Genomic DNA, 14,556 nt, shown 5'->3' on the forward strand with positions numbered 1-14,556 from the left:
ATAATTTAACATACAGAAAGAGACAGAGAAATCATGAGTGAAATGCCCGGAGAGACATATAAAAATATGGGATGTGTACAAAGAGCAGTCTGTCTGCAGTTAACTGTGGCTAGAGGAGACAGTGCATCAAGAAGATGCAGAGTAAATGACAATGGCTAGAAGGATAGATTATGACCACACCATAAAAGGTCTTAAATGCCAAATGAAGAAGTCTGGGCTGTATGTGGTAGACTCTAGTAGTGACTCTCAAAGTGTGGTTCCTGGACCAGCAATGTCAGCATCTGGGAACATGTCAGCAAGTCAAATTCTTGGGTCTCATCCCAGACCTACGGAATCAGAAATTCTAGAGTTAAAACCTGGGTTTCAACATATCCTCCAGGTGATTCTCTGCTGCACACTACAGCTTGATACCACCGGCCTATGAAGACCCACTAGAAGTTGCTGAGTCGGGGGGAGGGGAAGAGAAAAACAAAATATGTTCCAAAGTGTTTTAATCAAGTAGTAATAGTCGAAATGGATTTTAAAGGAGGAAAAGACTGGCAATGGCAAGACAAGTCAGAAATCAAAGAATAAAACAACTCCGAGAGGGAAGCAAAAATGCAGACCAAGATGAGACTGGAGCATCAAGCCTGAGTTGTAGGTAAAACAGGGATACCATCAACAAAAATAACATAGAAGAGAGAAGAAAAGGGGCGCCTGGGTGGCTCAGTCGGTTGAGCGTCAGACTTCGGCTCAGGTCGTGGTCTCACAGCTCGTGAGTTCGAGCCCCATGTCGGGCTCTGGGCTGACAGCTCAGAGCCTGGAGCCTGCTTCAGATTCTGCATCTCCCTCTCTCTCTGCCCCTCCCTCACTCACGCTGTCTCTCTCTGTCTCAAAAATAAACAAAAACATTAAAAAAATTTTTTTAATAAAGAGAAGAAAACAGTATTTTCTAAACTTTTAAAAAATGTTTAGAAGTTTATTTATTTTTAGAGAGAGATAGAGTGCAGGAGGGGCAGAGAGAGAGAGGGAGAGGGAAAGAATCCCAAGCAGGCTCTGCACTGGCAGCACAGAGCCCAACACAGGGCTAGAAGCCACAAACCAAGAGATCACAACCTGAGATGAAACCAAGAGTCGGATGCTCAAGTCACTGAGCCACCCAGGCACCCCAACGATATTTTTTTCTAAATATTTCTTTTTGAGAGTGCAAGAGAGCATGGGGGAGGGGCAGAGAGAGGAAGACAGAGAATCCCAAGTAGGGTCTGCTCCATCAGCACCATCTGCACCTTCCTTCCTTCCTTCTCTTTCTCCTTCACCCAAGTTCAGGACAAGGCCTCTCCCAGCTCCCTACCCTTGTCTCTCACTGGCAATTCCCCTAATAAATTTCTAGCATGTTTAATCTGCTACTGGTGTTTGCTTCTTGGAGGACACAGACTAACATGAGTGCAAAAGAAAAATATCATCACCCTAAAAAAGTAAGGTCTAGCAGCAAAAAGGGGAAATTAAAAAAGTGATGATTAATTTAGAAAAACTGACCTAGTGGATTAGATCACCAATAAAAACTGCCTGGATGTTGATTCTAGAGTGCCATAGAGGCCAACGCAGAGCTCGAACTCACGAACTGTGAGCCAAAATCAAGAGTTGGAGGCTTAACCGACTAAGCCACCCAGGCAACCCCAGAAAACAATATTTTGAGGAAGGTGGTGATTGGTTCAGCGTGAACTTTTCTAGAAAGGAAAACAAAGAAAGACAGCAATGTATTTCTTTTTTTTTTTTTTCAGCATTTTTAGCATTCTCTTTTTTAGCATTTAGGATGCTGTGTTAGAGATCTTAGCAGACAAAACGTGAGAATGGAATTCACTAGAGAAGTCAGAACTAAGCTTATACAAAAATGATAATTAAAGCCACGAGCCTGAATCAAACTTCCTAGAAAGGGAAAGAAAGAACAGAAGAGGCCCGAAGACGGGAGTGCTATGGAAGAGACTTCTGTTTTCCAATCCCAGTGTAAAGAGCTTGGAAGTCACCAGTCCACCCTAACAACCAGCAAAAAGTTGAACAGACTGAAGAGTAAACTCTTCCTGGATCTGTAAGAGAGGGGAGGGCCCAGGACAAACTGCTGCCCCCAAGACTGGAGAGACTGGCAAGCAAATGCAGGGAACCTCAGCTGACTTTAACCGAAGCAGAGGCCAAGGACCCGAAACTGCTGGGGGATCGGGGAGGCGGTGGGGACCCAAACTAACTGAGGAAGGGCTGCAGGATCAATGCAGGCCAGTCTGAGAGGTAAAACCTCCAGGGATATCCAGTCATGCGGTGGAGGGGGGGTGGAGGGGTGCCTACTGTATCGTGAGATTTGCCTCCAGGAGCTCAATCAGATTACCACAGGGAACGCTGAAGAGAAACCTCCTCCTGCTTCTGGCAGGTAGAGGGGAAAAAAACCACTTCCAAATGCAGACGGTTCCCAACCTAGGATGGTTCAACTTGGGATTCTTCGACTTAATGATGGTGCGAAAGAGATACACATTCAGTAGAAACCGTACTTTGATTTTCGAATTCGCATCTTTTTGCGGGCTAGTGACATGTGTTACGATACTGTCACACTGCCGGGCAGGGCCAGTGGCATGGCATCGCCCAGCCGGCCGCGCAATCACAAGGGTAAACAACCAATTCACTCACAACCACTCTGCGTCCCTACAACCTTCTTTTTTCTCACTTTCAGTGCAGTATTCAATAAATTAATGAGATATTCAGCATTTCATTATACTCAGGCTTCGTGTTAGATTATTCTGCCCAATTGTAGGCTAATGTCAGTGTTCTGAACACATTTAAAGTAGGTTAGGTGTATTAAATGTATGTTCAACTTACAACATTTTCAACTTATGATGGGTATATTGGAATATAATCCTTGTAAACTGAGAAAAAGATGTGTGCTCCAGAGCACTCTGTTCCTCTTAACAAGGCCTACCCTCAGGGGCAACTAGTTAACCAGAGCCTAACCTGCAAGGGTATTATCAGAGCCTAACTGACAAGGCTCAGCTCAACTCTACTGGGCTCTGGCCTTCCAGTGGGAGAAGAGATATACCCAACTCCAGCTCGCTCCAGCCATCCTGTCTCACCTAAGGGAAAACAAAAAAACAAAAATGAGAAAGACTTGTGAAGGTTACGGTCCAGAACCATAGGTTCAATGAAAGACGGAGACCTAATCATGGGTCTACAGAACACTTCCCCTCCCCCCATCACCACACCACCCTATTACCACAGGCCTATTTACAGCAGTTTCTTTTGTCCCATACATCATGTCTAGCTCTCAAGAAAACATGGCAAGACATACCAGAAGGCAAAAAACAATCTGAAGAGACAGAAAAGCATCAGACCCAGACATAGTAGGGAATTATCAGACCAGGAATTTAAAATCACCATGATTAATACACTAAGGATTCTAGTGGATAAAGTAGGTAGTATGTAAGAACAGATAAGCAATATAAGCAGAGATGCAAATCCTAAGAAAGAACCAGAAAGAAATGCTACAGATCAAAAATACTATAACACAAGTGAAGAATTCTTTTGATGGGCAGACTGGGCAGAGCTGAGAAAACCTCTCTGCGGTAGAGGACAGATGTATTGAAAGAAACTTCAAAACCCAGAAAGCAAAGAGAGGACTGAAGGAAAACAAAACAGGACTATGAGGCAACTACAGAAGGTATAACATAGGTGTAATGGGAATACCAGGAGAAAGAGAGAGAAACAGAAGAAACACCAGAAACAATAAAGACTGAGGATTTCAGGGCAGTGAAGATACTGTGTGTAACATTTTAGTGATGGATACATACCCTTATATATTCATCCAAACCCAGAGAATATACAACACCAACAACAAGCCCTAATGAAAACCATGGACTTGGGGTGATTACAACATGTCAGTGTAGGTTCATTCTGGGTAAAAAACATACCAATGTGGTGGGTGATAATGAAAGAGAACGCACCCCATTGTGGGGGTGGAGGTATACGGGAAATTACGGTATCTCCCTCTCAAGTTTGTAGTAAACCCCGATTGCTCTAAAAAAAATTAAATCTTAAAAAAAAAATTATGGAATACATACAGTTTGGGGTGCAAGAAAAGTAAGAACAATGAAGAGATCAGAGAAGTAGCCAGAAGTAGGAAAAGGAAAAAAAAAGCAAGTTCTTTTCAATGCTATCCCCCACACCACCATACTCCAGTCAGACTGAGTATTCTCTATTACATAAATTAGTATCCTTTGTTCTTCCTTTAATGCATTTTCCCTACTCTGACCCTTCCTCTTGGAGTGTCTCACCTATCGTTTACACCTGTGAAAACCTTGCCCACTTCCAAAGGCCCATCTCAAGGACTCCTACTCCAGGTTTTTCTAGATGCTCTTCAAACAAATGTACAGTCTCTCTTCTGAGACACAAGAGCACTTTGACGATTCACGTGTATCCCTAGTACATAATATGCCCTGACATACGTTGTCTTTATATCCCTAGTAGAGGGTAAGCCCGTGGAAGTCTATGCTGGCTTGTTTCATTCTGCCCCATATTCATACAGTGCTATATATATAAATAGAAACTTTAAAGCCTTAGGTGTGTTTTGTTTTTAAATGAATGCTCAACAACACCCTTGGTCAGGAGCCTAGGCATATTTCCCAAGCCCTTGAAGGAACTAAGCAAAAAGAAAAATGCAAACAAAAAAAACCCAGCTATTTAGTTCGAAAAATAGTTTTTAAAGACCATAAAAATCCCTGTACTTCTCTAAGACTTGAAAGAAATTTTAGGAACTTAGGAGATATAAAAATAAAGGTCAATTGGCAAGTGTTAGCAATTAAAGTGAAAGGCTCTCAAAGATTTTTTATCGATTATTTTAAACATTTTCAGGATTAAGACAAAATATTCCTTCAGTTTTAAAAAGGTTCTCTTTACCAACTGAGTTTCATAGCCTTATAGTTTCAGCCTCCAGGCCCAACAGCCCTATAAAAAGGCTGGGGGGTGGGAGGGTAATAAAAATATGCAGCTCATCAACACCTGGTGTTACCAGTACTAGATCAATGCCATGAGCCGTGTCAAGCCAGGCAGACCCAGCAAAGCCAGGATAGGAAGCCTAAAGGAAATACAGGGGAAAGTAGTCTTTAAGGCGAGGTGAGGCAGGCTCTCCAGCCATGCTTAAGATAACACTTAAGACGTAAGTCAGTATGATTCAGAACAAATACGGGGAAGAAGCAGGTATGAGGCTCTAGTGAAAGAGCTGACATCAACGTCTAGAGGTCTGCACCTCAAATTGAGGTCATTAATAGAAACACAGTTCAAGAACATATGCAGGGAGACTCCTTCTGAGTCCAAGGCTCAAAACTGAACACAAGTTCAAAACGCAACAACCTGGAATTGTGTCTCAACATGTTCCAGAATGAACGGAAGTTGGGACAGTCGGGCTCTATCCCCGCTCCTACGCTATGTGACCTAAGTAACAATCTAAGCCTCCGTCTCCTCATCTATAAAACAGGGATATGACCTGTCTTGCCTATCCCAAAACAACATTGCTAAAGAGCATGTGAGACACCATAAACGCTTTCTGAACCATGATGGTATAATCAACACACGGCAGGGCTATCTGAGGCAAAGAACAGTTTACCTTACATCCAGCTCCCTGATACAGCACAGCACCTTACCTTAAGGCCACACGAAATGCTGCCTAGAGCAAAACAGTCTTCTGAAGACCATGTGGTTAGTGACTGCAGCACTTACTTGTGGGAGAAATTCTGGCAGGCCAAACACTGGATAGATGCATAGGAAAATTTAGACTATTATGGAATATTCTTCAGATATGAAAATTTGGGACAACCAGAAACTTACTACAAAAAAATCCTAGCAATCAATGAAAGGGTCAATGAGTACTAGTTCACCTTAACACAGAAAATATTGTTAAACTGTATTATTTCCAGGGAATAAAAAGACAAAAAAAAAAAAAAATCACTTAACTCTAGAAAAAATGGAATAATGCTGAAGTCTCTGTCATGTTACTAGAAAACAAAGTGCTCCATACATAAAGACAGCCTGATAAACTAAACTGAAATCCAAGCTTTACTAATAGCACAAACCTTGGCACAATACTTGGATCAATTTAATAACAACTTAGTGAAGCGCGTAAAACATGGGTAAAGGTAATTACAACAGAAAGCAGACTGCAGTAAGACAGAGTGAGTTCATTACACGGCCCCATTTGCCTAGGACAGTCCCCATTCACCTGTTGTCCTGGTGTAATTATTAATAGCAACCTCATTTACTCTCAAAAGTATTCCAGTTTGGATGATGAATTATATGGTCACCCTATCCATAACAACAAAGTAAGACAGATGGAGTTAATGTTACAGTAAAAGCACAAATTTATTTAACTCATTTGTGAAACAGGAATAAATAGGTTTTGTACACCCCAACTGAAAGATGTTTCAGAAGACGAGACAATACGTGAAGTTTGCTACACACTCAAAAAATATACATTCCGTAAATGCAGTGCCACGCCGTGATCCTGAAAATGCCCAGGGAAGAAGGGGAGGAGAGGGGCAGGACTGGCCACTGCGCTCATTCACATTCCTGCCGCTCTGCCCTCATCCGGTCTACAACGGTATGTAACACAAAACTCCTGTCAATGGAAATTAAAAATGAATGGAACAAGAATGGGAAAGGATTCTTTTTCATGAAAACATAATTGCCAGACATTCTGACTAAAGAAAGAGGAAATGATTTGGAGGAAGGGACTAAAAGATTTACTAGTTGAAGCAGGGGTTGTGGTAACTTCCTAGAAAGAGGCAAAGGTGCTGAGTTGAAAATGATTTCGTAAGTTTTTGGCTCTTTATAGACAGATCTCATCTATAGACCATTCATTCCCAGTTTATAAACTGGTTGCATTTAAATATACGTATCTGCCATTTGAAACCTATCTTTCCACAGAAACTATTATGATATTTAAGTACCTACCTACTGGCAGCACAAAAGCCCACTTAATCCATATGTACTGAACTCCTCAAATGACATGCAACTAAGGATGTATCAAGAAGAGGGAACCCATTAGGCACCTGGGGGGGCTCAGTCAGTTGAGCATCCAATTCTGGCTCAGGTCATGATCTCATGGCTCTTGAGTTCGAGCCCCACATGGGGCTCCATGCTGACAGCACAGAGTCTGCTTGGGATTCTCTATCCTCCTCTCTCTCTGCCGCTCCCCCTCTCTCGCACATGTTGCTCTCTCACTCCCCAAAGTAAATAAGATATTTACAAAAAAACTTTAAAAAAAAGAAGAGGGAACCCATTATAATACATCAAAGTCAGAGGGGGCAGAGGCAAGGGCAAGACAGTCTGGATGGCAGGACAGGGTAGGGTTAAGACAAAGTCCTCTGGTTATTATGGTGGTTGCTTTGAGGGACAAGGAGACACAAGAATAGAAACAGTCTGGGAGAATTAGATCTTATCAAATATAAACAGAAAGATAATAGCAGTTGGTAAATTAACTGGAAAAGCAAGAGACAGAGAAAGAAGCCCAGTAAAGAAGTACTACAATTGTCAAGACAAAACATAAAGAGCCCAGATACTCAACTAGATAAAGCAGGGCAGCAAACTTAGAACTTAAGAAATATCCCAAGTACAACTATGAAATAATAAACATACGCTCTTAATATCTCTCTCAATAATTTATACAATGGTTCTTAACCATTCTAAGTTATAAAACCATCTTACTTGAGCAAAAGGAAAGAATTCTGTCCCCAGCAAAACACATGCACACTCTGCTTTACAGTAATAATTATTGTGTTATACATGTTTATGACTTCCTGTAGAACATATTAAGAAAAACTTAAGGTAGGACTTGGGCAAAGTGAAATCACAAAGTATAGGGGCAGGAAACAATATCTTTTGCAAGACCATCACAGTAGCCAAATATAAATACTGTGCCTGAGATTATAAAAACTGTTACAAAAGTATAGTGCAAAAACAGCTATTACATTTACTAAAGGACAACATGGGCATCAGAATCAACAGAGGACTTGTTACAACAGATTTCCGAGCCCCACTCCCACATTTCTGATTCAGTAGGTCTGAGATGGGACCTGAGTATTTGCATTTCCAAAAGTTGCCACTTTGTCCAGGAAGCATACTTTGAATCCCTAGAGCAATCTTTTAAATTTGTACCAACTCCTTTTCATCCACTTCTCTTCCTTAAGGCCAAAGATTTGGTTGCAGTGATCCACTTTGTCCTATGGATTTATCGCCTTTGCTTCCTCATTCCGTAGGCATCATGCAAAGAAGAGTGCCCCAACCACTTGTCTACCTTGCTTCCAAACACACAGCCTCTATATTATTCTGAATTGCCCAAACTCCAGTTAGGAAAAAAAAAAAAAAAAAAAATTTAGGAGCGCGTGGGTGGCTCAGTTGGTTAAGTGTCCTACTCTTGATTTCAGCTCAGGTTATGATCTCATGGTTCGTGAGTTTGAGCCCCACATCAGGCTGTCTGCAGTCAGCACAGAGCCTGCTTTGGATCCTCTGTCCCCCTTCTCTCTGCCCTACCCTGCTCATGCTCTCTCTCTCAAAAATAAACAAACATTAAAAAAAAAAAAAAAAAAAGAACATCAGGAACTGATATGCTACACAGTTAAGAGACCTATATACAGGGCCACCTGGGTGGCTCAGTTAAGCATCTGGCTCTTGGTTTTGGCTCAGGTCACGATCTCACGGTTTGTGAGGTCACGCCCTGTGTCAGGCTCTGAGCTGACAGCTTGGTACCTGCTTGGGATTCTCTTTGTTTCTGTCCGTCCATGGCTTATGCTCCCGCTCTCTTTCTGTCTCAAAATAAATAAATGAACTTTTTAAAAAGGAAAAAGAAACCTGTGTATAGTGAACAATGAAAATTAGAGAAGAATAAATATTAACACTAGTAGGAATTTGTTTTGAAAACTCCTCACAATTACCTGTTCTCATAAAAACGGAATGAAGTATATGTGACTGAAAACAGATCTTGCTTTATAATTCATTCGTGCAGCAGTCTCCAGTTTCAATTCCCCAGACCCCATAGGGATATACAATCTAATCCACTCATGAGAGAGAAAATATTAGAACTTCCATTTATATTTGATTTTATCTCATTTTTAATTTGTGTGTTTGTGAACACTATAAAAAGGCGTAACAGGATTACAGCATGTGCACATATATCAAATACATCTAATACAACTGTGTGTGTGTGTGTGTGTAGGTATCAGTACATCTACTAAATCTATACACTACTTACATATAGCTACTGATTTGTAAACTGTACCAGGGAGGGCATAATGATGGTGATGTGCTGTACTCATCAACATAAGAAAGCAACACATTTGGGGCGCCTGGGTGGCGCAGTCGGTTAAGCGTCCGACTTCAGCCAGGTCACGATCTCGCGGTCCGGGAGTTCGAGCCCCGCGTCGGGCTCTGGGCTGATGGCTCAGAGCCTGGAGCCTGTTTCCGATTCTGTGTCTCCCTCTCTCTCTGCCCCTCCCCCGTTCATGCTCTGTCTCTCTCTGTCCCAAAAATAAATAAACGTTGAAAAAAAAAAATTAAAAAAAAAAAAAAAAAAAAAGAAAGCAACACACACTAGAAACCAAGAACATGAATTCAGTCTGGCATCAAACCTGGGCTGTAGCACTTACAAGCTGGTGGCCGTGGGCATACCGTTTCACCTCCCTAAGCCTGTTTCCTCACCTGCAAATAAGATAAAGAGGATCCTCTTTGTTCACAGGGTTGCTGTGAGAAGCCCATACCATAATCCATGCAAAGTGCTCAGAGTGGAAACAAACAGTAAATGTTCAATAAATGTTTCCTATTCTTTTAGTACACAAAGCCATAAACATAAGTTCGAGAATTCCTGTAGTAACAAAACTAAATGAATCCATCACTTCCCAATTTTGGCCATTTAACCCTCTTTTTTTCTACTGAATACCTATTAACACCCTCGGCCACCCTAAACTGGATGCTTATTGCTATTATTTTCCAGAAAGATTTAAAGTCTGTTTTTATGATGACACGTTAGTTAACTGAACTATGAAACTATGAAACTTTCAAATACGTAGGAAAACCCCTCAATAATTACAACTTAACAGACAGCAAGAGCTCTGTAGCACCCACTGTCCTCACCTCACCTCTACCCTGCTTGTCTTTTCAGGTCAACGCCAAGTGATCCTTCGGTCACATAAGTGGTACTGGTACATGATTACACATGCAACCCACTGCTTCACAGATACTTTTAGGGGTGCCTGGGTGGCTCAGTCAGCTAAGTGCCCGATTCTTGATTTCGGTTCAGGTCATGATCTCATGGTTGTGAGATCAAGCCCCACATCGGGGCCTGCTTAAGATTCTCTCTCTCTCTCTCTCTCTCTCTCTCTCTCTCTCTCTCTCTCTCTCTCGCCTCTCAGCCCTTCCCCCACTCGCACTTTCTCTCTCACTCTCCCCAGCAAAAAAAAAAAAAAAAAAAAATTTTTTTCAAAGATAATTTTAATCAGACATATCAATGCTTTAAAATTCTAGACATATACTAAGATCAACATGAAGTCTTATTATGGGTCCCCTGCAATATGGAGCCTGCTGAAAGAAGTTCTATGAGTTTATTGTTTTTCTACTTTATAATTCCATGCCTCGAGAACTCCCCATCAAATGTCTCTAGTTACCAGAGCACAGAAACAAACTGGTAAGCAGCCTCTAAAATGGGCCCTCATGAGCCCAACATCCTCACCTTCATACCTTGTCTGACAGCCTCCCCTTGCGTACCAGCTGGACCTAATGACTCCCTTCTAACAAAGAGAATATAGCAAAAAAGGAAAAAGGGATTCCAATTCCAAGCTTAGCTTACAAAAAGACGAACTTCCATGCTGTTGCCTTCTCCTGCGCGCACACACACTCACTCGCTCTCTCTCTCTCCATCTCTCTCTCTCTCTCTCTCTCTCTCTCTCTCTCCCAGAGTGCCCTCCCACTGTCTCTGAGGGAAACCCATTGCCATGCTATGAGCAGCCCCATGGAGAGAGCCATGTGTCAGGAAACTGTTATCTCCAACCAACAACCAGTAAAGATCCGTGGGGGCCCAGAGCCCCGTGTACCAGGCCTTGAGACCGAAATCCCAGCCGGTATCTGAACAGCGGCCTGGTGAAAGCCCCGCAAGCCAGAAGACCCAGCTAAGCCACACCTGGATTTGGGACCCACAGAAACTGAGATGGTCAACTTTCGCTGCGGTAAGCCACCAAGTTTGGGGGGAATTTGCTCCATAGCAAAAGATAATACATAAGTTACAACTTTAACTTAAAATTTTCAGTAAAAACTACATGCATTTATTCCTTTGGAAGCAGTACTCCACATAATTCCAAAACTCACTGATCCTATTTTAAAAGTATTTTCTAGGGGTGCCTGGGTGGCTCAGTTGGTTAAGGGTCTGACTTCGACTCAGGTCATGATCTCCTGGTCTGTGAGTTCGAGCCCCACATTGGACTCTGTGCTGACAGCCCAGAGCCTGGAGCCTGGTGCAGATTCTGGTTCTCCCTCTCTCTCTCTGCCCCTCCCCTGCTCACGCTCTGTCTCCCTCTCTCTCTCAAAAATAACTAAACGTTAAAAAATAATAACAATAATAAATAAAAGGTATTTTCTACTAGGTTTTTCTAACCCTACTTTTGCCTGCTTTCATCGTGATTCTCCTTATTTCAGACACATATCTGTGCTGTTAGCTAAGTTTTCTAAGCAGTGTATACACAAATGATGACAAAGGTGCGTTTCAGGCAGAACAGCTAAATGTAAGAAAAACCAAAATACCAGGTACAGTTTTTTTTATATAAATTGGTTTTAAACTTGATTATATACATCAAACAGCTGATAAGAACAAAAACTCTAAAACTACTTATTCTAAATGACCTCACTAAAAAGGAAGCATGGATAAAAAGGAAGAAAAATTAGGTGAGGGGAAAGGATTTTTAAATTTTTTTTTAAAAAGAGGAAAAGTAAAAACAGACAACAAAGTTCAGACACCCTAGAAACTATAATAAGGTTTTCAGTCACAAAGCAGGCAGTAACAACATGAATTCTCACTGCCTCCTACACTGTGCTCAGGGCAATGAAACCATCCATTTCTCTTATTCAAAGTGTTTGTTAAGAAAGTACCTACACTTTCCAACATATCTTCAATGCTGGCAGAATAGACAACCCTGAAGGTAATCAAAAACTCAATCCAAACAGGTCACACACAGATTGAGCATGCACTGACAGCTAATCTTTTTGATCTGAGGCCGGAGCAAAAGCTTTACATCCTGTTCCTAATCTAAAACACTCATGTCCTCTAATTTCAGTTTGAGAATAGTACTGGAAAACTGCCAGATACCTACTCTCTTACTTGCCCAAGTACTGAATACAGCATACACTTTAAGTAAATGTTAGTTACCTTCTGAATGAGGCCTGCCATGACCACCCTATTTAAAATCACAGCTATCTATCATCTACCTGTCCTCAGCCCTCTTTTCTCAGCTTATTTTGTTTTTTGTTTAGTCTGCCTTTTCGCCCCAACAGAATGTTCACTGAAGGGCTTGAAGATTTATGTGGGATTCTGTCTGTTTTGTCCCGGATACACTCTAAGCTCTATTTGAGTATCTGGCATAACCAGACCCTCAAATATTAGCTCAATATTAAATGCATGAATAAATTAGAAAAGTAAATGCTTTCTCATATAACCGAAAACAAAAAAACAAAACAAAACAAAAAGCAGAGGCACTAACTACAGAGAAAAAAAATTAAGTTTTCAACTCGCATTTTCAAATGCTAAATATTTTTCTAAATTAAAAAAAATAACATTTCAAACAAAAAAATCACAAGAAATTAGGTATTTTAATTTTCTTAATTAAGATTTCCCATTGGGCACCTTGAGCGGCTCAGTCAGTTAAGGGTCTGATTCTTGGTTTCGGCTTAGGTCACACTTGTGAGTTCGAGCCCCACACTGGGCTCCATGTAACAGTGTGGAGCCTGCTTAGGGTTCCCTCTCTCCCTCTCTCTCTGCTCCCCTCACCCCCATATACTCTCTCTGTCTCTCTCTCTCAAAAATAAATGAATAAACTTAAAGAAAAAAAGATTTTCTATTAAACTCATTAAGTTTTTGAATGATGACTGCTCGAAACCCATAACGGTATTACCATTTACTTCTTTAAAAAACAGACACTTATAAGAAATACAAATCAAGATGTAGCCATTCTGAACAGAAGGCACCAAACAGTCCAGGGGCCACAGAATTAACAACTCATTCCTTAAAGTCTACAACATGCCAGTCTCTAGATCAGAGCTGTGCAATACAAATTAATTTGATCTAAGTAAGTGGTGTTAACTTTTCCAGAAGTCACATTAAAAAAAGTAAAAAGAAACACATGAATTAGTTTTATATCTTACGTAATCCACTATGTCCGTAATATTATCATTCCCAACAGGTAATCGATATTTTAAAGTTCAAATATTTTACACTATTTTTCTCATATTCAAAATCTGAAGTGCATTTTACACTTTTAACACAGGCCAATTTTAGGTGCTTGACAGCCCAATGTAGCTAGTAGCTACACACTGGGCAGTGGATTCCTAGATTCTGTACGGTACTGATGAAACATAAAGGCATACTTTATTTGCTTTTAAATATTAATATTAGAAGAAATGCAGAGCCAAGGATAGCATCTTCTGTTTCTAAACATCAAAGCACCTGTCATACCCTCAGAATTCTTAAGTTCTTTTAACATAAATTTTAAATTTTAACAAAAGGTTTTTATTTCTAACTTTTATTACAAAATGTTTGGAACTCCACTGAAACTGGAATGACTCAAGACGAGTCTCCCTGAGGTACAAGTTATATAGCCACACATGCTTACTTTGTTTCGCATGGCAATAATAACACTTCACACATTTGAGCATTTAATATCTGACGATGAGGTTAAAAAGATTAAAATAACTTGTAATTCGAGGAACTATTATGCAATCAGATACATTTAAATAGGCTGTCAAATACCTGCATAAGCTTACTTAATACCTCTCTGTCTATATATTATACACAACTTTAACAGATCTCCCTCTGATGGCACTTTTAATGACTTAAAAAAATGTGCATTTTTGCTATTCTTTTCAGACTTAAATGTTTCCGTAATTGTGATGTAGTAAGAAATATATTTGGCCTTTGTCCTTGGTTCCTGGCACAGGAATTTCCTGAGCGATAGGAGAGTATTTTGCCCCTTTTGATCACACCTGAGTTCATGCTAAAAGATGACTTACAATGGGGCCTCTAGATCATCTCAGGACAGGGCAGGTCAGCACAAAGACCAGGTGATTAGAGGGCTGGAACTTTCAGTCCCACCCACCTGACCACTGAGGAAACTGAGCTCTGTAGAAACAGAGAACTCTTTTCCATGCCTTTCTCTTAGCTTCTGATGTCGTCAGCAATCCTTGTCATTCCCTGACTTGCAGCGCTGTAACTCCCGCCTCTGCCTCCACTGTCACAGGGTCATCTTCTCCCCATTGCAAGTGTCTCCCCATTGCATGGTGCTTCTCCTCTCTTAC

General features: G+C 41.0%; 1 protein-coding gene across 3 annotated transcripts in view; it reads right to left on the reverse strand.

Moving 5' to 3' along the window:
* Positions 1–14,556, reverse strand: part of STIM2 (stromal interaction molecule 2) — a 151,837-nt gene that overhangs the window by 72,852 nt on the left and 64,429 nt on the right. The window lies entirely within an intron of this gene.

This window comes from Felis catus, chromosome B1 (genome assembly GCF_018350175.1).
Source record: "Felis catus isolate Fca126 chromosome B1, F.catus_Fca126_mat1.0, whole genome shotgun sequence".
In the NCBI taxonomy this organism is placed as follows: Eukaryota; Metazoa; Chordata; class Mammalia; order Carnivora; family Felidae; genus Felis; species Felis catus.